We start from the raw sequence: 27,563 nt of genomic DNA on the forward strand, positions 1-27,563 counted from the left end.
CCAAAAAACCCCAAAAGAAACAATAACAAAAAAGATTACCCCGGATTATCTATTTGACCATGAAAATCAATTTAATGAATGCTGGGTTTGAGGTTTTAACTGATTATTGTCAATGATTACACTGTTTAGGGCCTGACAGAAAATTCTGTGAAGATAGAAAGCACAGTCATGTCTGTGCTGTGGATGGGGAACTGGTGCATAGGCCATCTTTAATGGGCCCTGGCAAAATCCCAGCTTCCTGACTGCAACAATACAAACTCAAAAAACTTTCCATTGTCCCTCGAGTTGTCCTGGAAACAGGGACTGAGCCTGAAGGGGAACTGCAATGGAATTGAGTTTGGGGTACTTTTCACTAGTCCCCCTTGCATATCATGATGCCTCTTTTCAAGTAAAATTTGGTTTGCAGAAAAAGGCATAGCCAGAGAGACCTGACATCAACCATACAGTCCTACAAGAAGGTTAGCATATGAGCCTATCAAAGGTTTGTGTATTTCTGCATGGCGCTGTAAATTTATTCTGTGTCTTGAGACCCCAATTTGTTACTTTTTTTCCCCCAACCGTGGTTAGTCTCCACATCTATCAGGAAAAAAGAATGAAAGAAATGTCAACAGCTTATTTTCCACAGGAATGTTATCCTTCCCCTTGGTTTCCAAGCCTTAAATTACTTTCGCATTTTGTGTTTTTGCTTTCACAGGCAAACTGCTTATGTCTTTTTTTCAAAGTTCTTTGAAAACTGATTTTTTATGTTTTAATTAGAAATTCACCAAGATTATTTTTCTCTGAAGTTGAAAAGTGAGTTTCAGGCAGTGATTAGGTTCATTTCCCTAAAAATCTCCACCATTTTTACAATCAATCAAAAAACCCAAAGCACTCACTGACAATCTAAAATATGAAGAAATATGGTTCCTTTAGCTGCCAGCAATTGCACCAGAATGACAACACAAAGGAGAAAAAAATTATCAGATGAGTTAGAGTTATATCCTCAGAATCCCAAACCTCCCTGTATTCTCAAAAGAAAACGATGAGTTCTTATCTTCTCTATGAAATTTCCATGGAAGTCAAGGAGGGACAAGACATCATTTCTAATCAATTTTCCAAGCTCAAAGTGCAGATCTACCTTGATGATTTGCATCCAAATAGGAAGGTTCTAAACAGAAATCCAGAGCTGCTACTCTAGGAGCCAACATTAACCAGTCCTTACACCAGGCTCAACCACAGGGCCAGAAGGTGTTAATTATCAGCCTTCAAAATTATTCATATCAAGAAAGCCAGTTTAGAAATCAGGAAAAATTATCCTCATTTTTATAGGAAAAAAAAAAGTGAATATACAACATTCTTAACATCTCTTTGATTTTTATTTTCTAGGTCCCATTTTTTTTAAACTCTAATTCTGCATAAAAGGGAACTGGGTTAAATACTAACAGAGGAAAAAATATTCTTACCCTCACAATTCTCTATCTTAATATTTTCTTACAAGAGAGTTTCTTAATTTGGCTGTAAAATGCCACGTCAAATTAAAATATATGTTTTTTATTAACAGGATAAAATCTCATCTTTTTACTTTCCCAGATGATGGTCATCAGAACTGCATCATTTGATTGTGATGGATTCAGGCTAAAGAAGAGCACATCAAGACCATGAAAACAAGATCTCTTGAAACATATGAGCTTATTCAACTTAGACATCCTTTGTCTGTTCAAGCCAGTTATTCAAAGACAAAGTATAAAAGAGAAGAAAGATTTGGGCAAGTTTTGCCCAAGCGATGAGGAAGGTAAGACCCTTGAAACAACTCTTGATATTTTTGGTTGATTGTTTGTGTGTGTGTGTATGTGTGTGTGTGTGCACGCGTGCGTGCGTCTGTGTGTGTGTGCACAAATCTCTTATCTAAATCAATATATAGATATAGATATAGATATAGATATAGATATAGATATAGATATAGATATAGATAAATACAGATGTAGATCTCTATCAGAGGAACTGGAAAGTATGTCTACCACATTTTCCATTTAAATTGTCAGAACTCTGCATCTCAAGAAGCTAATTAAAAATGCATTCTGGCTACAACTAATAAGCCTTCGCCCTTTCAGAACGGCAGATTTCAGGGATAACAGCCTTAAACGTTGCAGGTACAGAGAGAGAGCAATAATTTGCAATTCTGCCCTGCTCTGGCATCATTTAGAATAACTGCCAGGAGCCTTGAAAAGGCTCTGCTGGCAGTAGAATATCTACATATGAAACTGAAAAACTATTTTGCAAAATCTGAAAGGAACTGTGGTCCAATTGGATCAATAATTTGGAGCACAGGACTGAACCATTGTGACCACACAGCAGAAATAATTGCAATCCCTGCTAAAATAAGTAACATATCTCAACACAGCTGAGATCAGGCTAATGATTCACTTTGTTTTAAATGTTTTATTGAAAGCAGGAATCAGAAAGTTCAAGGATGAAATTAGCCTCAAAACAAATTAATCTATTTTAAAGTTTTGGAAGAAAAAAAAAATCCATCTTGTACAGTACTGAGAAAAAGAAAATTGACAGAATACAACTCCAAGCTTCCAAGCTCAAAGTTAATCTGATGATATATCTGAATACTGATAACCTGGGCAGAGTTCCATTTCCAGAGAGAGATATGCCTGCTATGATTATCTCTCTGGTAGCTGTCAAACAAAGAGATGTCATTCTGTCTACAGTTAAACAACAACAGATGGAACATACCCTCAGCCAAGGTAAGTACCGTCACTCCAATGCTTTCAAATGGAGCCTCACCATGGTTTGCACCAGTTGAAGAGACCTATTCTAGATCTCTATTCCAAGGTAAGGGTTAATCTCTTCTGTAATGTAAGTTGAGATCACTACCGAAGAGCTACAGAATAAACTCTGGCCTTAAGGCATAGCCTTATTACTGTGGTGTCATTATGGCATGCACCCTCATCACTTACACTTTCTACTTTCTTCAGAGGACACTTAGTACGTAAAGCCTCTCCTTTTTCTAAGTTCATGAGCTGCAAGTCTCCTGCAAAAATACCAAGGTTTGGGAATAGAAGGTGTCCCATTTTACCTGGTTTTGCATATTGCTTCTGGCCAATTGACTGAAATGCTTTTACAGCCTCCACTGAAAGAGGAATTTTTAGACAGTTATAAGGGTATTGCTTAAAAATGGTGAGATGATCCAAGCACCTTGCAAATACATGTCTTCACCATTGAGTATAAAACAATGTGCACTGAATCTGATATCTATTCTGCAATTGTCTACATATCAGTGAGATGCTCTAGATGTTGTGTCCAACCCCATTTTTAGGTGTAACAATGAGAATTAATGGATAGAGCAGTCTGGTCACAATTTTCCTAAATCACACATTTAATGCTTTCTGTAATGTTATAAATAAATTATGGATCAAAAATTATGAGAAATAAGGTTTCTAATAATTTGAGGGTATTTATCTTCAAATCAAAACAAATTATGTCCCAAGAGTACAGCAAAATATTCTATACACACTTCACATTAAAAAAATCTCTTAGAAAACAAAGAGGAAGACAATTAATGTTTTACTAACATTCATTTCAAAATTCCCATAAGATTAATAACTTTTGTTATCTTGATGCAAGACTATAGAGTTTTGGCTAGAATACAATTAGTAAGGAAAATACTTTTTGTTCTGTCATGTGAATTAATCTTGAAATCACCTTAATCCAGTAATATTCATAATGAAATGTATTTCAGTTTGAGCATACATTTGCCAAATTGTTCAGAAATACTGTTGTTTAAGACATGTGGATTGGAATTGTAGTTCAGAGGCATTACAAATGGAAAAAGTATTTTAGATTAACTGTTCCTGCTACTAGAGCATTGTTCCCCCAAGATTTCTTTCTGGACTTTTGTCCAGTCTAATTTCAAAATCTGTCTGTATCTACAAGATATGCCATTATGAGCAAGCATATTGTTAAAGTGTGTGAGATGTTTTGGATCTATACTTTTTATACAAAAAACTGCCTTTATCACTCAGTGTGGAGGGGGAAGAAAAGAAAGAGAAAAGTTTACTTCTTTTGTTTACTTTAGTTCTAGAAGAGACCACCCAAAATCCTACTTGACAAGGGACCCACATCATATGGTATTAATAGTCTGAAGCAACTACAGTGGCTAAGCAAGATAGACAAATATGCCACATAAGCTTATTATAAATACGCATCTCAGCAAACTGGAGTTCAAGGTCTCCTGAAAACTGCAGTCAGAAAGCTTTATAAGCATACAGATGTTGAAATTCACCCTCGGTCCCATTCTGCTGTGGGTACCTGACCCTCAATTCAGTGATTATGCAATTCTCTGAATACAAATAGCAATGACTACAACATAAATATAACTAAAGGAACACACCGCATGATAGAAGAATGGTATTATCAGGGAAAACTGGGAATTAAGAAAATATGGTGGTCAGAAAGGAGAGCCTTTCAAATATCTGTTCAGACCAGTTTGTTATTTTGACATCACTTCTAAGGTTCATGCAGTAAATAGATATTTTGCTGTACACTGGAATTAGATTGATTTCTATTTTTCCCATAATAGACCTAGAAATGCTTTAAAGGAGAAGGAATGGGCTTTTTCTTTTTTGTTTTTATGGGGTAAGCTAAATTCAGCCCTTTCAATTTCAATGGACAATCCTTCCTTTTTACATGGTCCCTTCTACTCTGGCATCCAAGAAGCATATAGGATTTTAATTGCCCTGTCCTTTCTCAAAAGAGAGTCACACTGTTAGTGCTAGTCCAAGTTTGTCCATTCTCATTTTACAAAACAAAATATCTGAGACAGAGGAATATAATCATAACATAATATATAGTTCCCAGAATCATGTTCTTGACATGAAAAACAGGACCATCTTTTAGGACAGGATTTACAGGCACAAAACATTGAATTTGAATGTTTTCTCAAATCTTGCCTGCTCTACCTAAAGATATCTGTGAGTTTGGCATCTCTGCAGGCTCAGAGCCACAAATCTGTGGTAGACTATGATGCCTGAAGCAAATACTCATACAGAACAAGGAATTTTTAAGAAGGTAGAAGAGGACACAGTGAGATGGTTGCAGGCAAATATTTAGAGTACATCTACCTGGAAACAGGAAGGTTAGACTTTAAGCCCTCCTCAATCTGAAGAATTGAAACTCGTCTCAGACTTTTAAAAATTTCTTAATTTCCAAAGTAATGAAAAGAAAAAGAGGAAAAGGACATTGTGTAGGAACACCCACCAGGAAAAGGAGCAGGTAAAACATATCAAATAAAATCTGTGATCTTGAGAGGGAAGAAGTCGGGGCTCTGGAACACTAATGAGCAACACACATAGCCTAAATATGAACTCTGTTCCCAAAGTTCTTGTCAGAGAGGAGTAGCGAAGTACAACCAGAAGTACTAACACAAATTGTGTCTACCCTAAAAAGAGCCTACTAAGGGATCGTTTCCCCGCACTTAACTGCAGTCATTGGGTAAAACAGACAGATATTTTTTGTGGAAATAGAAAGCAAAAACAAGAGCTCTACCTTCCTAACCACAGGCTTTGCTATTTTTTGTTTTATCTATATATAAGTGCAATTTCTCCTTTTGTGAACCTTGACTGCCCATTCTGCACAACACCACAGCTTTCCCAATGAAGAGAGCAGATATCTACTCTTTTCCCAGGGCAGACCACAATAAGAGGTAGAAAATTTTAAATGCCATGTACTGAAAGGAGCCTACAAAGCAGGGAAGAAAGTGATTCTGTGGCATAGTCAAGTAGGGAGAAACTACTAGTCTCATCAGTCTGATCCTAAGATACTTGGCTATTTATGAACTGAAACATTCAAAATGGTCCTCATTAAAAAAACAAAGGGAAGAACAGGGAAAAGGAAAATTACAAGGCACAATGTTTCATTTTTAGTAACAAAAATGATGCATGCACTTCTTAAAGCATTATATCCACTGGAACAATATACAAATGGTGGATGACAGGTCATTCTTCTTTCAAGCTTGTAAAATATACACAAAACTGTTGCCAAAACTACGACATTTCACATGCTGAACTCAACACTGCACATGGCAGGCCCTCAGAAGACACCTAACAGACCAGGATTTTTAGAAACTTAACTGAAAATGTCATTTCTGAATAGACTGCAAATGAGCCTACTTCTCAACTCATCTGCAGAGAGTGCTTGTGAATTAAGTGATCTTTTTCTATCTTTTCTGTCGTAGACAAAGCCAACATACATGTCCTCTCAGGCACCTAGGCTGGCTGAGTTCTTACAGAGTACTTTCCTGAAAAAAGATTAATTAATCTAATTAATGTATTAGATTATTATAAATCTTTAATTAATCAAGTCTAAATTAATCTTGAGTTACACTTTAGGTTTCTAAGTGCTTTTTTGGATGTCAACCAGATTAAGAAACTTGTCCAAGGTCATTTACAAAGTTTATGGCAGAAAAGGAAACCGATTTGGAGTGCCCTTTGGTCTCGGGCTAGCAACGACAATACTAGAACATCTTTCATCTCTGCTGCTCTTATCAAACAAAAATGATACAAAAGATCAGAAAAGACAGGAATGGACATGTTGAAGGATCAACTAATTTCATCTAGAAGATTCTGAAACATGATCTATACTTAATTTTATCCATATATTACTTTCTTACCCTCTGCAGATGATTGCAGAAATGCCAAGTCCATTCATAAAGCAATGAAACAGTCAAGTGTTCTCTAATGCACCATTTCCAAGTGCACGTAATATATGCTGACCAGCTTGTAACTTCTTGGCAAGGATTCACAGACCTGTTAGGATTTTAATTTATCAAAGACAGATATATTTATGTGTCTGTCTGTGGCTGCATACTCATGAAACGAAAGGATGTTAAAACAGCACTAGTGCTTTAAGAGCAGCCAGGCACCTCAGCGTTAAGGTTTGTTCCTTTGTCCTTAGCTCACCTATGCTGTGCACAGCTCTTATATATGGCTAGAAAAAGCCTATGAAAAATCTGATGAGAATCAAACAAGACTCTGTAATGTTGTGCCAAAACAAGCAAACTTAAGCAAATGTGAAAAAAAGCTTGAATTGTGCTCACCATTCTCTAGATGAAGTGGGTTCAGATTTGGGGTCTTTGATTTTTCTTTCGTTAATGAAGGTGATTATAACAGACTTCCTCATATGAAGATTGTTAATAGTATTAATGCATAACAACAGCTTCTAAGGATCTTGGGGGCATTCAGGTGCAACCATGGAGCACCTGCCACTCTCTGCAGATGTGGTGTAATTTCCATAGAACTGTTTATTTCAAACCCCTTACACACATAAAAGACACAAACCCATTATCAGCAGATCATTCAAGTAATAGTAATGACTCCTCAGGAGGTAGACAATACATCAACTTGGAGTGTTTTATAGACCGGGTTTAATTTTGTAAGAAATATTGGAAGGCCCTTGACTGAACCAGCAGGGAGGTTAATGGGAGTTGCACACTTGGATATAGTCTTAATCTGAACATTTATTTTTTTTAAATCCTGTATTTTTTTTTTCCCATCAAACTGCTATGGCACCACTAAGCCATGTCCTGAACTACCGTAGAAAATCATTGGAGTTGCACCAGGCTAGACTACAAAATATTAGCATACTTCTAAACTATTATAGGTACAGAGACATTAGTCCCATTTTTATGGTGCATTTAATTTACTTTTTAAACTATAAGTTTAATATTGACCATTGGAACAAGTTTCTGAATCATCCAGATATATTTTTCTAATATTAATTAGTTGAAGTTTTTAACTGAATCTTCACAACAAAATAGCACCATTTGTGACAAATAAACACATAACACATTGTAATATCTTCACAGCTTTTTAATAAGATTTATTTTAAAAAATTATTAACTGACAAAATTCAAATTTTATAAACAGCACAGTGTGAACAGAAATCACTCCCAGTCTTAGACTTTTTTTTTTTGCAAGTCTTCCAGTTTCAATTACTTGTAACTTAAAAAAATCATGTTCTAGGATAGAGTTAGTCTACTTCCTGCAAAACCTATACAGTAATTCTTGACAACAATCAGAACTTTATAGAACATATTTAAGTGCATTCAATATTTACAGACTTGTCCCAGTACAAATGTAAAAGTTGCCTGCAATGCATGTAACAACATGCAGTTTGTAAGAACAATGAGCTAAATAAAACTGCTAGCAATCTCAAAATGCAAGTCCTGTATGCTGCATCCGTCTTTTTTCTAAAAAGTTTATCAGTGGCCACTGATTGTACTTTAGTCATTAAGGAGACAGATCAGAAAAAAAAAGACAATGATTTACATTTTTTTTTCTAAGCCATATCCTTTACACTATCCTTACAATTGTGTTACCCTACTTGTCTTGCAGTAAGTTAACTTCTAGTGTGAATAAAAAAACAAATACACAGATTAAAATTTTTTAATTTTCTGAAGTTTCGTAGAACTATTGATCTAGCTCCTTTAGCACAATCTCAATCGTAAAGCAAAGTTTTGCAGTCTGAAATTCAGGAACGGTTCACAAAGTATATGTTCACAGGAAAATGAATTCTAAATTGAAAATGTCCCTGCTATCCATACAGACTTGGCTCACTTTTTGCTCCAATTCCTTTACTATCATGATAAGTCTCATTTTGGTTTAGCTCATCAACAAAAGACAAGTTTACGGCAACTTTACATTGGTTTACTTTGGCTTGAGGGAGTGTTGTCCAGTCAGGGTTTAGTCAAAAATGCTTTGTGTTGACATGAGTCAGGTCTGGACACTCACTTTCCTTCCTTTTCTTTTCAGTTTATCACACTTTCAAACTCAATGACATATCTATTTGCTTGGAGGCAAAGTGGTTTTTTTACATAGGCACTTGAAATGTTCAACAAAATGTTCTGCTTTTACTTTGGTTATGATTTCAGCAGCTTTCCTGGAAGATGGTAAGTGCTGACACCAGAAAGTATGTCACAGAACATGACTAAAACTTAATGCCCTATAGAAACCCTGTACAAACATACAATCCAGTGCAACGTAAGTAAAATATTTATTTTCAGAAATAGCCTTTGGTATTCTGAGAGCCTGTTCCAAAATGCAGTACAATCAGCAAGCTTGAAATAGCAGGTTTAAAAAGGTTTCCTTTAACAGTGACAGGAAAACCCTTCATTACAGGAGAGAATATACTGCTGTCTGACAGCCAATGTTGACACTAGGGAGGTAAACTAAAGTCCAGACTGGCCCTACACTTATTTGTCTGTGCAAGGCAGATGTATACTTCCCCATTTTTCCCATTACTTAGAGCTCTTACTTAATATGTTTCTTTGGAAATTTTTGGACATTGAGAGGAAATTGAAAACTGAAATACTTAGTTTTTGAAAAGTTCTAACTAAACAATATATAAATAATGTATGTCTTCTTTTGCCAGTTCTTTTTATATATTTTACTTCATGTATGTACTATTACCCTTTTTTCTTTATTTCCAACTGTCTCTATTGGCTCTTCCCTGAGCCTGTCTAGATTGCATGGAAGAAAGGAGAAAGTCTTGCACAGATCAGTCTTATTCCTCCAGTTCTCTATAACTGCTATTCTGCAGAAAGCCAGTAGTTCTTCACAAAGAACTCTACACAATTTTTCCTGAGTTACTCTGGACGTTATTTCAGCCATTTCTAGAGTGAATAAGAAACAAAAGTGGCATTGAATAACTTCTGTTTTCTAACTGGAGTGAGATGCTTATGAATTTACTTTACATACTTGATCCAAAGTGACTTAGTAATGAAGAATCACCTGAAAACTCTGAGAAGTCAAAGAAGTAAAAGAAAGTTTTCTAATAATTTGTCTTGTCCTGAAAGTCTGTTTTCCTTTCTCCATGAAATATAAAACTTTTTATTACCTTTAAATGTAATAATTTCTGACAAAAGCTCAGTTGAAGGTAGACTCTGCTAGTCTGTAATGCAGTGACAGTTTTTACCTCCATCCAAACCATTCATTTCAATGGTAAAAATGCCCAGTTACAGCTGGCTGTTATGTGCAATTTGAATGGCTAAGAGAAACCATGAGCAGCTTTAGGGCTTATCACTCAGCTCTGGAGCTAAAACCCTTCACAAGTGTATATTCCCATTTGTAGAACCTGAGGCAACACTTAGGAAAAGAGTCTGCACCTGATCTGTGGTGGTCTTACTTAATCACCAGCAGTTGAAAATTCACCTGTGATAATCCATTACTCAATAACAAGAGTAATGAAATAATGCAAGAAAAATAGAAGGTTCCTGGACATATCTCAGTAATCCTTCATAAGGGGTACTTTGTGGTCACATCTCCAACTTTAGCTATATCTTGACCTTTCTGTCAGCTCAATGAATGGCAGGGGAGTAGTTAAGGGTATCCCTGACATCTTGTTCTGGTGTCCAGTACAACACTGTCTTTACATCATGCTTGTAAACACATCTCACAGCTCTTGATTGTGTGTGTGCACTGTTTAGTTCTTTGTTTAGTACTGGAAAATACTGTTCTCTCAATTTTCTTCTCTTAAAGGGTTTGACTTCCTCTTTAGTCCTTGTAGCTGAATTAATTTAGTTAATGCATATGTAGAAGACAACTTTACCAAAGATATGTAATGACTCGTTCATTCTTTATTTGCAGAGCTTCCTTTGTAAATGTACTTGGAGACACGTGAGGTTTTTCCTAAAGTCAAAAACCCTGCCATCTCACCCAGGCATTCCTCACAGGCATTATTGGCAGCTGTAGCCTTAACAGAAATATTTGTCTTATTTCATGAATCCACAGGTGAAGATGACTCATTGAGTTTTTCATGGATGATTATGTTGACCCAAATGGAAAAGACTCCAAAAATTTAAATTATTCCTGTTGAACCAAATGATCTTAGATACAGGCTTCACATTTTGATATTTTTCATCACTTCAGGGAGAGCTAGAAGGTGAGGTACTACTAGCCAGTATAAAAGACTCTAACACCATATGTAAAAATGTAGTTCAAGGTTTGTCATGTCATCCTGAAGAAGGCTAAATTATGTCTGGATTTCACATGTTAATGTATGCAGGCAAAAGTATACTGTAGAACACTATCAATGGCAACATCATCCTTTATATTCTGAAAAAATACAAAGAGAAAAAATATAAAGGAGAGAAAAGACTAAAATGGTAGTATTTTACCAGACAGAAAGTTGGCCATTTTGTAATCCTCCAAAGTGAAATCCTATTTATAGCAACAGTGTAATCAAATAATATGCAATCACTTGGAGATTTGCAACATTTGACAAATTGTAATTTTGTTCTTCACAAACTCCTAAACACTTCCTGCTAAGTGACAACAAGCATCAGAAAGTTTCAACAAACCTTCTGCAGTTTCTTTATCTCACTATAAAGAACAGATGCCATTTTGGGGCTGCTGTGAACTCTTCTGTTCTTTGTGTAATGTGCACAAGTATATGTGAGGGCACATCACATGAAAATGTGATAGCCAAGGCCCATCTCAGATGCTTTTTCTATGGCACACAGTAAGCAAACAGCTGGTTCCCGGAAAGAATCTTTTGTCAATCATGGCAAAAATGTGATCCACATCGCAAAAGTGACAGAATTCTCAGCAATAATAATGAAATTTGGGCTGTTAAAATATACAAAGATGGTCCTGCAGTGTTTTCCAGTATTTCTGTGAAAATTGTTATCTATTTCTGTTCTTCACCAGTAGCTCGTGGGAAGTATCAAAAGTACATGAGTTAAATAGAGCAGATGCTCCCAGAAAGCAGTTAATTTCAGGCTATCAGCATGATTTAAAGTCTTTCTGCAAAGGACTTTACAAAACAAGGAGCGCAATGAACTGCAGATTTCAAAATGGTAGGAATTCCATTCCATGAAGTCAGAAAAAATGTCCCCTACACATTAGAACATTATTGAACAAAGTTTTGAGGGTCCCATCCTTTACTGATACATCTTTTTTTGTGGGTTTTTTTTTGTTTGTTTGTTTGTTTGTTTTGGGTTTTGGTTTTTTTTCTTTTTTTTTTTTTTTTCTTTCTGGGCTCCTTTATGACCAGAAGTAAAAAGACAAACATCAGAAGTCTGAATAATTACATATCAAAAATGAGATTCCTTGTAAAAATAAGGTACTTGGGTTTGAAAGGCAGTGACATTCCTGATGGAGAAGGAAAGCAAGGAAACATGCAACTAATGAGGGGCATAACATCAAAGACAATGCAGGAAATGGTATCACACACTTGTTTTTAAACTACACACCTATAATTTCAGTTCTGTTATTTAATTTGAAGCTTTCTATATGGCTTTAGGTTAAATGTGTTGTTCTTTTGGAAGTCAGTGCCTGTCAGTACAGAAAGTCTAAAATTCTCAGCAGCTAGAGTTCCAACAAAATTGAACATTAAGAAAGGATCACTTCATAGAGGGGAAAGAAAATTACCAAAGTCAGAAAAAAAACCCAAAAAAACAACTTAGAGAGTGTACAAGGTTGCTTAAAAACAGGAGCACATCAAGAAATACATCTTGAGAAAGGCAATGTCAACTTACCTTGCTTTTAGCAGGTAGTCAGCTACATCATTATACAAGTATTGAAAAGATAGAAAACACAGAGGATAGAAAAATATGATTTCTTCTCTGCAGAAAAATGATGACATTTTTCTGATCCTGAGTGGTCTTCCAGTTTAATATGTCCATGTTTTTCCTTTTTAACCTTTCACTGGAAAAAATTATAATTAATTCACACCAAAACGTGTAGGAGAGAACATGTGTTGAAGTAAGCATAGACTTCTTGTTCTAGGAAGACTATATTATAAATATCAGAATAACTAGAGGCATGGCAAAAGGGGCATCTCCTGCAGGGAGAAGACCTATGTTTTCAGGCTCTGTTCCCCCAGAGTAAGAACTAAGATTTCATCCTCAGCCTTTTCCCAGTAAGCCCTCAAGGCTATCCATTACTCTTGTTGGAACATTTTCAATCTCAACTATTACAGCAGCTCTATTTTGTATAAATTGTATTAAGTATTCATTGAATTTTGGGTTTTAGTACCAGGGGTTAGTGCCCTAATCACCTGGCTATTCTAGGAAGACATGAGATGGGGCAGAACATGGTAGGAATCATATAATAAGACTCAAGAGCTTTCCTGTATCAAGCTCCACACTTCATCATTGCTGACCTCATTAATGGAAGTCCTGACACTGTTCGAAATCTCCTATACCTAGTGAGTTTATTATCATGTCATTGGTAGAATTGGTTGAAATACCTTTGGCAGACCCTTCTCTTTTTCCCTAGGAGGATGATAAGGGGCTTAAATATAATGAGAAAAGTCATAGGACAGTCTAGAAATAGCAAAACATTTTTGAAAAAATTAAGTACTTCCTGAAAGTGTAATTCTAAGGATATACTAAAATAATCAAATTTTTGTCCTCCATAATGTAGCCATGATATTTTATGAAAAATCCTTTGCTAGGATTTTTCTCCTATTCTAGGTGAGAAGCCTCAGAAAAGAAATGTAAATTGTCTGATGGCTGTGGAATGTGGTCTGGACATTGTTTACCAGCAGGTGCATCTGTGATTGGTGCATGTTGGTTGTTTCTAATTAATGGCCAATCACAGTCAGCTGGCTTGGTCTCTCTGAGAGTCACGAGCCTTTGTTATTCCATTCCATTCCATTCCATTCCATTCCATTCCATTCCATTCCATTCCATTCCATTCCATTCCTATTCTTTCTAGCCTTCTGATGGATTCTTTTCTCTCTATTTTTTAGTATAGTTCTAGTATATAATTTTAATATAATATATATCATAATATAATAAATAAGCCTTCTGAAACGTGGAGTCAAGATTCTCATCTCTTCACTCATCCCCATTTCCTCACACAAAGCATCAACCATAACATAAGAACATAATTTAAAATAAAACAAAACATAATAAAACTGGAAAAGAACCCAGAAAGATATTGCTGAACACAGAGGTTGTCTGGGTGTTTACCTCTACATATAATTTGTTTTTTTTGATAAGAGATGTAATTCCAAAGTAACTGTAAAGGAAAGTCAATGAAAAGTAGAGCTAAGGCTTTGTTTTGATAAATCAAAATTTAGTTGTAAATTACTCACATCTGCAGTTTAAAATTACATGGAAAAGCTTTGCTTTGAAACAACATGGATAGTTTTTGCTGTTGTTGAAAGCTTTGTTTAGAAATGGCTTTTTTAACACCACAATAAAGTTGAAATATCACATATGCTCTTACAGTACAATAAATATTTTAGTTAACCATGGCAATAAACAAATTGCCATTGAAATATTGAGAAATATGAGGGCTCAGCAGTGTAGAGCACTGACATTCATGCTTACTGACTTCCGTGGGCTTTTTGTATGTCTGTTCACTTTCCACAGTTTTTATGAGCCAGACTCTTGATAGTTCATTGATTAATTCACCTACATGTGTAGCATTCCCTGCAGAGACACCAGATCAAACTCTTAAACACAGAGCTGGACTTGACCAAAGGAAGGCCTCAGCAGATTAAGGGCAACCTTTATTCTACCTGAAGGTTCTGCCATGCATGCCAAGCAGGGGAGAGCAAAAGTGTACAGGAGAAGAGGAGCCACCAATTGAGAAGGGAATGGTAAAATTAAAAAGAGGGGATGATTGCTGCCTTTTTTCTTCTTTTCTTTGTTCTCATAGCACCAGTAGTGTGAAGTAAACAGTACACAGCTCATGACCAGTGGATGATTATGCCATACGGTGGAGTCCTAATCTACATGGCAGCTGGAAGAGGGAATGGATTTGGAATTTTACATCATTGCAATGAGCCTTGAGGTACACAGCAATTCATACAAGACATATCTCGTCTATAGAATTCTGGATCTCCCCAATATCTTCAGACCTAACAGGAGTAAGGAAGATGCTGGTTCTGCAGAGGCATGTCTCAGTAACCTTTGGTTTATGAACACCTAAAATCATAGAATAGTTCCAACTGGAAGAGACCTTTTCAAGGTCGTGTAGTCCAACACCCTCTGCAATAAGCAGGGACACCTTCCACTAGATCAGGCTGCTCAGAGCCCCATCTAACCCAACCTTGAATATTTCCAGGGATGGGGCATCTACCACCACTGTGACAGTGTTTTACCATCCTCATTGTAAAATGTCTCTTCCTGTCTAATCTAAATCAACTCTTCTTCAGTTTAAAACCATTACATCTTATACTGTCACAACAGGCCCGATAAAAGATTTATCTCATTGTTACAGGCTTTGGAAATATTTGTAGATAATTCTGGAATATATATTATGTCTTGTCAACACTGTAGCAAATGCTACAATTTATCTATCATTTTATAATAAATTTCTAGTTCATATTCTCCTTCCCAATATTCAGAAGAATCTTATCTCATAAAAGATAGAAAAAAACATTGGCTGTCTTTCTTAGTAATTTTTGTTCTCTAGATGCTCTTTTTATGCTTTCATATTTTCAAAAGAGCATATTTTTTAATCCACATAAATTCTAGTTCTCATTATAAGTTCATGATAAATAAATATATTACTGTTTCCTAATATTATATGACATGGGATATGTTTCCAAAATCCTTATTTAAGGAAGACTTGAATTTAGTGGATAGAATACACAAGGTCAGCAAAATAAAATAAACACTAAGCTTTACCATAAAGTCTTGCCTCTGTCACAAGTAGATCAACAATTTCTTTCATTATTGATATTTTTTTCTCATTCTTTGTTCATGCAACTAATTCCAACATAGCTGTCACATGGAAGATTTGAGATTATAATTTTTTATTTTCTTATGATACTTATGGGCTGTCTGAAGTTATACAAACCAAAAATACAGTCATGTCTGTCTCTCTTCTTAAATAATTCTCTGACCACTCTTGATTATCGATAAAATCATAAAAGTAAGAACAATATTTAAAGTTGAAAAAAACCTAAAAATACTCCTATTACTCAACAAATCTCTTTCAATTTTTATGCTCTGATGGTCATTTCAAAGTCCACTTCCTAGCAAGCAGTTACAAGTCTGATTCCTAGCAGAGGAAAGAAGAACCTAAAGACCCCTACTACCCAAACTTGTGTTTCAGGTACTCAGATCAACAAATCACCAATGAGATTTCTCTTGTGTGATAGAGTAACCAATTGGAATGAAAAGTTGTGAACAGACTCCCACTTGAGAAAGTAAGTGAATATGAGAGACAAATGGACAGAGAGAGAGAGAGAGAGGCATGGGAAAGAAAGGGAGGGAGAAAGGGAGAGAAGGAGTTAAGGTGCAACAGCAAGCAGAGAAAAAACTAGTATAGATAACAGCAAAACCACTTACTACATTTTTTAGTGTTTTCAACCTCAGGAAAGCCAGTTCTGAGAAGATCATATTGTTCAAACAAGGGGTTAATCACCATGTTCATGGACTGTGAACAGGCCAGCTTGTGGCAGAGAGGAGTCTGGTGAGGGAACAGAAATTATATTTGGAGCAGTAAGGAACCAGGAGGGAGGCCAGCCATGCATACTCTGCACCATTAGCCTGACATGTGGCCATGACTGCTTGAAGAGTAAAAGTGTGGAGGAAGAGAAGTAAGGCCATGCCAGAAGAGTTAACTCAGCTAAGATCTGTGACCAGGAAGAAAAACAGTTTTGAGGCAGAAGTGTGTCTGGATAGGAGCTGCCATTATGGTGGAAGGAAACATACTTGGAACACAGTCTAAACACCATAATAAAATCAGGTAGCAAGCATCTGTCTGACATCAAAAAACAACAAACATCTCTGGGTTTGATCTCTCTCAGTTCTTTTAAAAGTTAATTAGTATTTTTTTTAGTATTTCTTAGCCTTAATTGCGTTCTGTAATAGTCATAGTACAAAGCTTAAACATGTTAACTTCACTTAATGATGTTAAACTTTTATCTCCCTCTCAGGTTAGATAAAAATTTAAGCCCTTATCCTCTGTTGAAAACACTTTTATGTTAAAAAGTAACAAGATGAGTGTACAAGGTAGAAATTACTATATATTTAGACTCCTAGGTCTAGATCATTAAGCTACAAGACATTCTATTGCAGAAATAAGATTACTGTGCATTTACCCAAATGAATATTTTATTGTCCAGGACTGCTTATACAGACAAGTAAATACTGCAAAATAGTAGTTCTGTAGTACAATCATTGGCTTTGAGGATCTGGTGCATGCATTATATGTGTTTCCTGGTAGTTGACTTTGAACGTGCTGAAATCTTTGGCCGCTGCCAAATCAAAATGGAAATTTTGGGTAATGGGTAAAAGATCACACATCCCTGTGTAGTTGAGGCAGAAAAGGGGGTTTTACCTGGGACTCTGGTTCTTAAGGAAAAGGACATGAAAGCCTTTCAGGCCACCACTTCTCACGAAAATGTACTAACAGTAGCAGTGAATTATTTAAATCTTTATTAAACCACTTCACAACAAATAATAATGCATCAAGTGCTCTCTTGCCTTGTAGCAGTCTTACTCTAAGAAGGAAATTATTAACCAAATGAGTTTTTAAGTATTTAAGACACCAATTTAGTTAATCTCTAAAATATATATTTCTTCAGGGTTTACCAAGAAGTTCTCTTACTTTGTGCAAACATCAGAAAACAACATATCTGCATATATAAATTTTTGAAGTAGTAAAGATTAATTTTTCATTGATGAACTACTTAAGTTTCATATGTGAAATTGTGTGCAGATCCTCTAGTCTGTTGGGCACTCAGAAAAAAACCCCAAAAGACAGTAGCAATGTGTTCTGTTAAATTAATGGAGGGTTCAGATTTAACATAATACATAATATGCAGTGAATGTGGATGAAATAGGTTCATTCACTTTATTTTGCAAAAATCAAGAAAAGAAGGAAAAATATGTCCTTAGAGCCATTTCTCTTTTTCACATTCTTGCAGGAGTCAACCAGTTATCTCTCAGGCTGTTCTCCTTTCAGTTTCTTCACTTTGGTAAAAGCTTCAACGTGACAATTTTTCCCCCTCGAAAAATGCTTTTACTTTGTACTCTCCCAGCTCCCCACCTACTGTGAGAAAAACTCCTCTCTAAACAGCTGGATAGGGTATGAGCAGAGAGATGTTTTCATATATATTTTAACTAGAATGTAATTTATAAAAAACAACCCCTTGAAAATATTATAGTTTGTTTTACTATTTACCTTAAAATATTTATTATGTGCACCCAGAATTTTTCCCCTTTTGTTTTCCAGAGAATAAGCTTCTCAACTCAGAGAATATGTATTTTTTCAAAGAAATATGCCCATCATTGTGAAAGGCTGCAAACTACAGGGGGTTAGAGGAAAAGCAATGAGGAGTAGAGGGGACCATGAGGTGCTTAGAGGAGAAACCAGTAAAGTGCCTGAGTTAAGCTCAGTAAAGATCAGTAAAGCTCTGCATCCCTCTTCTGAAGTTAGAAAATACCTATCAAATGCAATGAAAAAGGACCATATTTCTTTATACAAAGCAAAAAATTTAATTCATTTATTATTTCACTGATTCAGTGGTATAACCCAAGGACTTCACTGTCATTAATAGAAAAACCATGTCAATGAAGCCAAGAATTAGTATTATGTCATTGTGAATAATATTATGAGTAGCATGGCTGTAAGGAATATTAGCAGATAACCTTGGTAATTCTTACAAATGCTTTAGTTTATCATCTCAACATCCAGCCTTTTTTGTTACAAACATTGAGAGCTAAAAGCTTATATGCAATTATAAGACAGAAAAAAAAACCCTAACCAAATTGACAAAGGCTTTTGACAAGTAGACAGAGAAAACCACAAAAGCCAAAAATATCTTCAACAGTCTGCAGTAGATTTTCTTTTATCATTCTTTAAGTTACTTATTACAACCAGTGTTAAAGTGAGGAGTAAACTATCCACTTTTTTCTCCTGAAGGGAGGGATTTGTTGTTTGCCTTAGCTCTCTTTTTCTCTCTTTCTCTTTCTCTTTCTCTTTCTCTTTCTCTTTCTCTTTCTCTTTCTCTTTCTCTTTCTCTCTTTCTTTCTCTCTTCCTTTTTTCTTTTTTATTCTTTTTCCTTATTCTTGTTCTTCTTTGTTTAGCCCTTTAATTTTTCTTTTTTCTTTTTTTTTTCCTCTTCCTTTCTCCTTTGCCTTTTATTGGTTTTTTCTTTTGCCTTTTTCTTTTTAACTTAGCTAGCATTTTCCCAGTACTAGCAAGCATGCTTGAATATTGTGTCACTATTGCATACTTTCAAATTGCTCATTCACTGTGCACAGAAACAAAGAAGTTTCTAACCAAATTTGAATAACAAATTTGAAGAACCTGTAAATGGTCAAAATTCTGTGTATATAATTCAATGTGAAACATTAATTTATGTCTTCTGGGAAAGGTACTAATGGGATAGCACAAAAAGAAAATAAGAAGAAGAGGAGAAAGTACAATTTTGAGAAGTACTCAGAAAAGACAACATTTGGGGTACATATGCATTTCAACAGAATTTCTATGCTTTGTTTAGCAGAATACAATTACACAGATGTTAAATAGTTATTCTGGTTTGGGGCTGAGAGCCCAAGACTCTCTTCTTCCAACTAATTACTTAATTTTACAATTAGAGCACAATGCTCTCTTCTCCCTCCTCCAAACACTCCATCTCTCCCCTCACTTTTCCCATGAGTAAATCCTACATGTTCAGCTTGATCAGCCTCTTATCCCCCTAACCCACTTGTGTGCTCCCTTTCTTTCTATCAGGAAAGTAATTTTCTCTGGTTTTACAGAGAGAACATGCTTGAAGGAGAGAAGCACTTAATCTGGGGTTTTTTTCCCCCCCAACAGAGATGACAGTGAATTGAGCTTACTAATGCAGGTATTTCTTCATTTTGTGGGGGAGAACAGGAAGATTTTAAGAAGAGGGAATGAAAAATAGAGACATAGTTTTGGGGGTTTTTTACCATTATGGAGAATACAGCATTGCAGTCTGACCAGAATTTCTAGGAACCTAAAAAGATTATACAAGAATAGATAAAAAATAGATGAAAAAGCACGTCTGTATCCATCTACAAATAACATAGTTTTATGACAAGGCATCAGTCATTCAGAAGGTGTGCCACAAATGTTGTTTCCTATCAAAAATAGCATAGCTGTCATACTGTCAGCTTTTCAAAAGCCGATTTTTGTAAAAAACAGAGGAATTTTTGATATCAAGCATACAGATCCCAGAAATCTTCTAAGAATGGAGTGCAGATAGGGTAATAAGTGTATCTTAAAGTTAAAACCAAACCATTTTTGTAAATGGACTCTCCTTGTGCCTGACCAGAGGCTTTTAATTATGGATATTGACAGCTCATTTCTAAAGGTTCCTCTACAACTTTGACAACTAGAGTTTCCACTCTGTTGATAGGAATCTGATTTTTTTTTAATAAGGTAATATAGGTTCTGTGTAATGCATTAAGATAGATTTGACGCTTTAATATTTATAAGATTAGCATTTATATTAGACCATAATGAGCTCCAATTAGTATCATTCCAATCTAACTTAATGTCTATAATCCACTTTTCCTACATTTCAGACATCATCCTCATAGTTAAGATGGCAAAGAATTGATTGATTCATGACAACATTTTTTAGGGCCTACTGGGAAGAAGAGTTTCTGGAATGATTGATCAGCATTTTTCATCTGTCACTTGAGGTATCTTTAATGAGTAACAATAAAGCTTCAAATTCACTACTAATAGGATTTTTTTTGTTGTTTAAAATCTAAACATTCCCTTGCTTATCAAAAAGATCTTCAACTGAATTGATTTCCCTGTTGCATCTTCTTCACAGGTAAGTTGTTAAATCACTTGAAACCTGAAGGTGTTGCCAGGTTGGTATCTAAATAAATTTATCCCTGTGATGACACCCTGTTCTCTGTTTTAATCAGCAAAGCTGTGACTGATCAGAAAGTATTTTTGGGTGATTTTCAGCTTGTATATCTAGCAATCCACTGTGTTTTGATTGAACCTACTGCACACACTTACATATGCAAAGTAAAGCCTGGAGAGGAGCTGATGGACACAGAGAACTGGTGCTTTGTGAAAAAGACATCGTGAATGCCTGCTGGAGACAGGGGAGTTGCAGATAAAAAGAAGGTATAAGAGGGATATTAAACTCACAAGGTTGTCGGAAGGATGAGTCCTGCCTAAACTGAGAAATAGTAAGCAGGTGAAGATAAACTTGTGAGGATAATTATAAACTATGGGCTTTTTCATCAGTTTGTAAGTTTACACAAGAGTAACTTTCCCTTTATGTATTGCATTCCAAGTAAGGCAAATTTTTTGGAAGTTTTTCAACAGAAGAGAGTTGTAAATCAGATACAGCATGGAAACTGTCAGGAGAATAAAAACATGAGAGGTATCAGAAATTGATGCATCTGAACAGTGATGAAGCAGTAGGATAAGGCTGAGTAAACATGGAGTTACAAGAGGCCAGTGTTTGTGTGCAAAACCTCCAACTCCATCATCTGGTCTCTGCATCAGGTCCTTACTGCAAACCAGCCCAGAAACATTTTCTGTGTCTTCTGAAGAACTACACAGAAATCATTATTTCCATATCAAAGGAAAGCATATTCTTCCTAACGTTCAGCCTCTAAATTCCAAGTGATTTACCTACTCGCATCCATAACACAGATGTCGGTGCACATACAATCCAATTTACATTCATGCCTTTAAGCAAGGTCTCCTCACCAGTTTTTAAGCACTTTATCTTCATCCATTGCATGTCTCTGGTGGTGTACACCAATTCAATAACAATCCTATGCTCTTTTACTTTCTCCCTGTTTTAGAGTTAAATACATAAAAAACTTAAACATAAATAAAATAATGATAAAATCATTTCATGAGAGTTACACTAACAGATGCTGCTCTGCCCATAGGATAGATAAAATAGATGCTAACAGTCAATGAAAGCAAAGGTTGAACTAATATCCAAAATGTTACACTTACTCTACCTCCTAGAAATTTCCATCTTCAGTTCATGATATCAAATACCCCTAAACAAGTGCTCAAGTCTGTTCATAGGCAGTATGTAGTGGTCCATCAGTAATGATGAAACAGTGCTTCATGTTTCTGATGTCAGTGTCTGCAGAAAAAATTAAATGGGCATATTTTGAAAACAGTAATCCTTCATTCTTGTGTTTAACAAAGTAACCTCAGCAACTTCCACCTTCTTGCAGCTTTTTGCCTTTCCAGAAAAGCTAGTTCCATTTCAGCTAGCATCTAAAGTGCATCTTCTTTGCTACTTCGACTTTAAACTTTTATCTGTATTCAGAAATTCTAAAATCAATTGACTCAACATGCCAGGAGCAAAGGAATATTATGCAGGAACATAAGTGATGGTCCTGAAACAGAGACAGGTTACATAATTCAAGAATAATATTTCTGCAAATATTTTCCACTAAAGGTTCATGCACGTGTTGGTCCATTAAAATCTTTCCTTGTTTTACTTGCCAGCTTTCAGAAATTTGAGCTGTGTCAAATGGGCTACACAAGTTCCCGCAGTTGAAAATCAACACAGAAATGAGAAGATATGTTGCTGATAATGTATTGAGAAATGAAAAGAGAAACCAGCCCCAGAAACAACAGAAGCCAAAAGCCAACTCTTAGAAGTTAAAAAATAAAATGTGTCAAGACTGGAAATTACCTATCTCAAGCAGAAATAGAGTGAAGCCTTAAATATTCACAGGAATCATAGTTAAACACAGTGTATTCAGGATACATAAATTCAGGGTGTCATGGTATTCAGATGCTTGAATTGTTTAGAAGACACTAATTTACAGTTGCTAAAATGTTTGGGATGTCAGTTGCTCCTTCAATGGCATATTTCTCTCCCTATCCTAAACTGATGGAGGTACTCTGATATCGCAGTCTTCAGCTCACATTACTTACAATGAGAAAAAAAAAAAAAAGAAAAAGCTAAATACTGAAATAAAAAGCATCTGTATTCTTCTGCATCTGAGAGAGGATCTAGTGGAGGACTGTGAGAATCATAATGGAATAGAAACACCTCTTCTATGCAGGTAGAGCTGGGCCTGTTTAGCCGGAAGAAGAGACGTCTGAGAGGGGATCTTATCAATGCATACCAATGTCTTAAGGGCAAGTGACAAGAAGATACAGCCAGACTCTTTTCAGTGGTGTCCAGTGGCAGTACACCAATGGGCACAAACTCAAAAGTTCTGTCTGAATAAGGGGAAAAGTATCTTCACTTTGACAGTGATCAACCATTGCAACAGGCTGCTCAGAGAGACTGTGGAGTCTGCTCTGGAGATAATCAAAGCCCGTCTGGACTAGAGCCTGTGCAACATGGATCCAGGGTGAACCTGCCCAAGCAGGGGGTTTTGAAACAGATGATCTCAAGAAGTCCTTTCCAACTCCAGCTATTCTGTGGCTCTGTGATTACAAATACATTTAATGCTATAACGTCTAGGGGCTCTCTCAGAGTTACTCCTGCTTTCCCAAAGGATATAGCAACAGCCAAAACTATTTGATCCATCTGCATACAGCAGTAATTTTGTGACCACTATTCTCTAAGGCAGACCTCAAAGTTAAGTGTGAATTTTTGACCAGGAGATTCAGTTGAGTCTCAGGGCTTTCCAGAAACCCCTCTCAGAGACATCTGATAAGACTTAGAGCTGAGTGTACTTATCAGTGATACAGACAGCAGCAAAATAACAGACTACAACAAAACATTTTTTCTTTCTGTATACAGTACTAAAAGAAGGATTGGGACTAAGACCTAATAACAGGCATTCTCCATGTCAATATTTAGTGAATTTTTAGCAGCAAAACACTGGAAAGTGTTTTGCTTTTGAAATGTTTTCTTCTTTTACCTAAGATTTATAGATTGGGTTTGCTTTTTTTTTTTTTTTTTGCTAAAAGCTCTAAAGCTGAAATGCCTATTTTATCTAAATAAAACAGATTGATTTTTTTTCATCAAGAGGACTTCCTTACATTAGAAAAGAGGATTTTCTTGCTAAGCAAAATACATTTAAAAAACCTAAGCTCATTTTCCTTATTGAAGCAAAATGCCTACTGCCAAGCTACTACCTGTGAGACAACATATTTTCCAAAATGAGTACATCTAAATTAAGATAGGTCTTTGGGCTCTGCTTTGAAAGCTACTACATGGCAAGTTACATGACTTGTATATCTCTTTGGATATAAAATCTGCTAAATGGTATAAAAAACAGCAGTGATTTGATCAAGGATTTGGTTTAAAAATAAAATATTGTTGTTTTAAATAAATGGGCAGTCTATTTCCTAAACCTCTCTTGGAGTATTTTGTCCAGAGAAGCCTTTTTTTTTTCATGTCTGGAAAGGGGGTTACTCACAGAGTATTATTTATGATTTGTCTTCAATGAGAAGACAATGTAGACGCTGTTTTCTGTGGAAAAAGAAATAGTTCAAGACAGATTCTTTTTAATTTCAAAACCATCTAAATTTCTCCTTGCCACATGACAAGTAAGTCAGTCTAATGTCTGAGCGTCATGTTAGTATTTGTAACAGCCATTTGTAAGTATGTTTGAGACTCATGTCTCATGTAAGTATTTGAAAATATTCATCAATGATCTGATTGCTGAGCTATCAGCAAACTCTGGCTACTGGTAACTTTGGCACTACACGCAATACTTTTGCATAATTTTCCAATAAAACCAGGAAATACTTAATGTAAGGCACTTGCCTGCCCTAGCTGGACTGCAAAATGAGATCTGACATGACTTCAGCAAGTGAATGGAAAGTTGTTGACCATGTTTTGCAGCCACCTCAGGATTTATCTTCACCTTCCACTGGATGATTTATCAGAATGAATACACCCCTAAAATCAGAATGGTACACCCCTAAAAGCCATTTTATTACTTGCTCATTTTATCACATATTCCACTTCATGTCCAAAGCCCTGAAATCCCTCATTTTATTACTTAAAAGAAAGAACAACTCATTTGCTTTTGTCATCTTAAATTCCCAATCCACATCATCAGGATCTTCCCACATTTCTCTGAAATTATCTTCTGGATTTTATTTTATTTCAAGGACACTTAACCAAAGGATATGTAGCTAATGAGTAGTTTCAGAATTTGAAGAATAGCAGTAGTCTACAAAAGGAAAACTTTATTGCAGCTGTTGGGAAGAGATAGAAGAAAATGGAGACACCAGGGAGAATCAGCTGTGGTTCTGAATTTCTTGCAGGTGTACAGATCAGTCATACCATTCTGCTCTGAAGAATAAAAAGTCACTTACTGAAGTGTGTGTTACAGGCTAAACTGTTCAATGAAATTCCCACTGTGAAAGGAAAGAGACATTTTCCCACTATTTTAACATACCTGGTTTTATTTCACTGAAACACAACTGGGAATAACACATCCATCCAAATGACTTGTATGAGTCTAATCACTGTTTTATTTAGGTTGACAGGTTATGGCAAAAAACAATTTAATCACCTCAAATCCTTTTCCAGCTCAGGAGCTGTATTTCTATTACGGTAAAAATTTGGGATAATTGTGTTGTAGTGGTTGTGCATAAAATACTCAAGCTGCATGTACATCTGACTCAATGCCTTAATGTAAGGTTCTGTATCAACAAATTAAAAAAAACAAACAACCAAACACAAAAACTTTCTTTGAAAAGATGAAAGATCTTTTCAATTTTGTGTTTTTCAAAATTCAAAGGTGGAGTGATCTCTCTTTAGTTTTATTTACTAAACGGTTCCTCAAGATCATTAGCTTATGTTTGGATCCTATAGTTTTGTTATTGATGAATAAGCACAGATTTCAGGAGCAAATGATCCCAGATGATGAATTTAAGAAAAGTTCTTTATACACTGGTGTTTTGCCAGCATAATATTCCAAATATAAGGAGAGGTAGAAATCAGCCAGTGATACTACTTTCTTGTAATCTTGATTCATGTCTCTATGAGCCCCTTTTGCCTCTGAATAGGGGAAGAGAAAACAAGGAAAAAAGGATTATTGAAACTGGAGGTTAAAAAATATTTCAGATTGTAATGCTTTAACACCTTTTCCAAATAGAAACATTCACTGATGTATCAGTTGAGTTCAGTTACATTCCTGACTAGTGTGAGTCTTGTCCAAAAATGTAGATAATTTTTAGCTTTTTGGTGTTACGATTACAATCTGATTTTCCTTGTGAAGAGTACAGTGTAAGAATGGTGAAATCAGCTTGCTAAGGTAAAATTGGTATTTAGGAGGAAAGACTTTTACACAAGAACTGACAAAATAATGAAACAAATTAAGCATTTATTATGAGAAGTCATGAGAATTATTTTGTCAATTGTCAGCAAAAAATCAAGTATTTTCATGTTAACTTGGAAACAGCAGTTCCTATTAAAAGATCCCAGCAGCTGAAATCGTGCTATTCACAAGTAAATAACAAGAAAAAAACCCTTACAAAATAATATCACTTTGTGTTATCTAAAAACCCTATGCATGATCTCTTCTGTTGAATATCACCATTTTGTTTCACACTGATGTATTTAATGGCTTCATATGTGTATTGGTTCACGTTTTCATTATATTTTGTAATTTAGCGTTCTCCATGATTGTGTCTCATTGAACAGATGCACTACAATTTCTCTGCAGCAAATTCCATGATCCTTAATTAGATGTCAATATGTTTCTTGTAATTCTATTGTGAATTGAACACATTTATAGTTACATGGACATTAATTAAAATCATATGCTGAATTGTTACATCTTTTCAAGCCAGTAGGAGAAAATATTTCTGGTTTACTTGAGTTCTGTAAAACATTCAATTTTATTTCTTCATTAGTCACTGTACTAAAAATTCTACCCTATCCTACTTCAAAGGATGCAATATCAATATGCATAAAAAGATGCCCTGCCCTACATGCACAGATCTAAGTGCTAAACAATGCCTTCAGTCATGTTCCCTTAAACGGAAGATGACAGCTTCTCTCTTTAAAAGATGAGATGTGTATTTATTAAAGATGACAGAGGGAAGGCAAGACCTAGAATGTACCTTCATCTCAGGGGTCACTGCTTATACAGAGTACATATTGGAGAATAAATGTGTCTTTAAATCACTGCCTATACAAAGGCATATTGGAAAATAAATGTGACTTTAAATCAAGGAAGTACCATGTCTGTAGTCCCAAACTACATGCTATAAGAAAATTTTAGAAACTTCGCTGTTGTTGACAGATAGGAGGAACAGAGAGAACAAGAGTAGTACCAAGATCTTGCATAATCATTGACATGATTTATATACTAAATCATGTAACTTTTTTTTCCCTGTAGCGGAATCAGTTTTGATGGGCAGGAGCTAAAGATTTTTTTTTTTTAAATCCATAGCAGTAAGTTTTCAAGGAGATTTCAAACAGGTCTCAACAGAATGAATGGCATAAGGCTGGCATAAGATGTGTGAAATAACTGTAAACAGCTAGTGGGATGTGAGCTAGTGAGGAAAAGAGCAAAGAACAGCTTAAAATATTAAGGCAAACCGGTGAGAACCAATATTCTTCCCTATTATTGTAGGTGGCATGTCCTTCCAAAAACACCCTTTTGGTTAGTATAACATTTATTTCTGCTTCCTACTCAGTGAGAGCAAGTTTTGCC

At 35.6% G+C, this 27,563-nt stretch overlaps 1 long non-coding RNA gene across 11 annotated transcripts in view; it reads left to right on the forward strand.

The window, feature by feature from the left end:
* The window catches only part of LOC135290247 (uncharacterized), a 33,561-nt gene extending 10,638 nt beyond the window's left edge, over positions 1-22,923 (forward strand). Inside the window, exons 3-10 of one of the 11 annotated variants that reach the window (XR_010352982.1) lie at positions 1,570-1,771; positions 10,773-10,923; positions 11,691-11,839; positions 14,655-14,789; positions 16,059-18,038; positions 19,690-19,804; positions 20,508-20,627; positions 20,765-22,923. This is a non-coding gene — a long non-coding RNA (uncharacterized LOC135290247). Of the gene's footprint in view, positions 1-1,569; positions 1,772-10,772; positions 10,924-11,690; positions 11,840-14,654; positions 14,790-16,058; positions 18,039-19,689; positions 20,628-20,764 lie in introns of all 11 variants that reach the window. The other 10 variants (XR_010352984.1, XR_010352981.1, XR_010352979.1 and 7 more) reach the window with 10 other exon arrangements.
* The last annotated feature ends 4,640 nt before the right edge of the window (positions 22,924-27,563 follow it).

This window comes from Passer domesticus, chromosome Z (genome assembly GCF_036417665.1).
Source record: "Passer domesticus isolate bPasDom1 chromosome Z, bPasDom1.hap1, whole genome shotgun sequence".
Taxonomy (NCBI): Eukaryota; Metazoa; Chordata; class Aves; order Passeriformes; family Passeridae; genus Passer; species Passer domesticus.